This window comes from Alligator sinensis, unplaced genomic scaffold (genome assembly GCF_000455745.1).
Source record: "Alligator sinensis unplaced genomic scaffold, ASM45574v1 scaffold1354_1, whole genome shotgun sequence".
NCBI classification, from domain to species: domain Eukaryota; kingdom Metazoa; phylum Chordata; order Crocodylia; family Alligatoridae; genus Alligator; species Alligator sinensis.
This window is the reverse complement of record NW_005842344.1, coordinates 1260289-1262844: the sequence shown is the minus strand read 5'-3', so window position 1 is coordinate 1262844 and position 2556 is coordinate 1260289.

Here is a 2556-nt window from a genome sequence, read left to right as displayed (position 1 = left end):
GGAGACCCTCGCTGCCAGGTGCGCGGCTGCCCTAGCCGGGGCACGCGCACGCGCACGCGCGCGGCTGCTGAATGCGGCCCGCCCGGGATGCCTGGCATCGCTGTCCCCGGCCGAGGCACCGCAGGCAGCCCGGCCGCGCAGCTTGTCGTGCTGATTCGGCAAAAATGATGCGAAGCACACGGGGTCATGCTCCCTCCTCGGGGGCTGCCGTTGCACATGGCAGCAGTAAGTCTTAAGGCAAAGTAAACCTCCACGAAGAGTTCCTTCCAACCTTTAATCCAGGGGACCTGCTCCCAACAGGCCTACTGAAGTCCTCCTCCTCCTCCTCCACGTGCGCAGCAGCGCGCAGGTACACTGGTGCGAATTCTGCCCCCACGCAGAGAAGTCATTCATTTACTGCTTCCTAAAGACTAGAGGTTTGGAAACACGCTTGCAAATGGAGAGCAGAAGGCAAGAGCCAAGTACCCGACCGTTCTGAGAAATACCATCGTGTTTCTTGCATTCAGATTCAGCGTTTGATTCCTTCCACATCCGTGTTACCCTCAGACAGCACTTTTTCTCTACCCCGATTGCTTGGTTCTTCCATTTTGGCCGTAGAAATCCCTTGCGTCTGTGCAAAAGGCTACAATAAAACTCTCGTTTGTCAATGGGGTGGGCGATGCCACACTCCCCCTCACGCTCCCTAAACAGTGTGGTCCTCTTTTCCATCCCAACAAGCTCTTTGTTCTCGCCTTCAGCTTGCTCAGTTCTCATTTTCTCCAGCTGGATTCTGCCGTCTACCCGGTCCCCAGATGAGACCGAAAGCACTGCTCAACCTGAATGACTTTGCCAAGATCAAACGGGAAGGTTGGGGTTGAGTCTGGGATTGAGTTCAGGTCTCCAACGCCCTGTCCATCCCACGAGCCTTCTCCCCTGGCACCTTTCTCTGACCTTAAAGCTTCAGAATTGTCCTTTCGGTTTAGCTGGTTGCGAGTGAAAGAGCAGACCAGGTGGTACGGGGCTCCCCCACGGTTCATGGCTTGAAGCTAATGCACTGGGGAGAGTGGTACCAGTATGTGTTTTATTTTTAGACAGTGCCAGAGATATTAGTTTCAGAAAAAAACATCAGATCATTCCTTCTGGTGTCTGCAGAGCGTAACAGCTGCTCTAGGGGATTAGCTGTTGGCAATTTGATAGATTTAAAACCCACAGATTGCTATCACACTTATGATCATTTCTTATCAATATCTACCATTTAGTCAAGTTTCAAGGAATAAAGAAGTTTACATATGAAAAACTGTTAACAGTTAAACCTTAAAATGCAGTGTGTTTGGCAGAGTTTCAGTGAGACTGAGGTTAAACGCTGCAGTTTATATCTGATTACAAATTAGACATTTTCACTTTACATAAGGTAGAGGTGGTAGACCTACCAAGCAGCCCTTTTCCCAGCTTCTGTTCCTACGTGGCTGAGTAGTAACTGCAAAGTAAAGCCTGTCCTGAATATGAGACGGACAGAAAAGGAATGTGAAGCTCCCGTTGCCAGCAATGCACACGGATTAATCTAGAGGCACAGGCAACCTTTAAGAGCAGCAGGACACCGTGTGTAACAGCTGCTGCTGCGGGCCACTGATCCCCTCCACAGCACCCCCATTCTCCCTGCTCTGTGCCATGGGTTACTCTGGTGCCCCCCTACTGTAGCCTCCATTTACCTCTGTCACCAAGTGGCAAAGGGTAGCTGGAATTTGGCAGCAAGGCTAAGTGCAGGCTGCAGTAATGGGGTGAAAGAACAGCCCTCAGCACGGAGCAGGGAGGGCTGGGGGAATCGGAGAAAATGAAGGTTGAAAGGGACATGAGGAGGTCACGTCTATTCCACCCCCCTGCTCCAAGCAGGACCAGCCCCAACCACATCATCCCAGCTAAAGCTTTGTCTAGCCGGGTCTTCAAAACATCCAAGGATGAAGAGCCCGCCACCTCCCTGGGTGATCTGTTCCCATGTTTTACCACTATCCTAATGACAACATTCTTCCTAATATCCAACCTCAACTTCCCTTGCTGCAGCGTGAGCCCATTGCTCCTTGTCCTGTCATCTGCCCCCACTGAGACCAGCCCAGCTCCATCCTCTTTGCAACCCCTGCAGGGAGCTGAAGGCTGCTATTACACCCCCCTCAGTCTTTTCTTCCCCAGACTAAATAAGCCTAGTTCCCTCAGCCTCTCCTCACCAGTCATGTGCCCCAGCCCCCAAGCCATTTTCGTTGCCCTCCACTGGACTCCCTCCAACGTGTCCACATCCTTTCTGTAGTGGGGAGTCCATAGCTGGACACAGGACTCCAGTTGTGGCCTCCCCGGTGCCGAATAGAAGAGAATCATCATTTCCCTCAATCTGCTGGCAATGCTGCTACCAACGCAGCCCAGGATGCCATTAGCCTTCCTGGGGACAAGGGCACACTGCTGGCTCGTATTCAGCTTCTTGTCCCCTATCACCCCCAGGTCCTTTTCTGCAGAATTGCTATTAAGCCAGTCAGCCCCCAGCCTGCACCGGTGCATGAGATTGTTCTGTCCCAGGTGCAGGGACGTCAC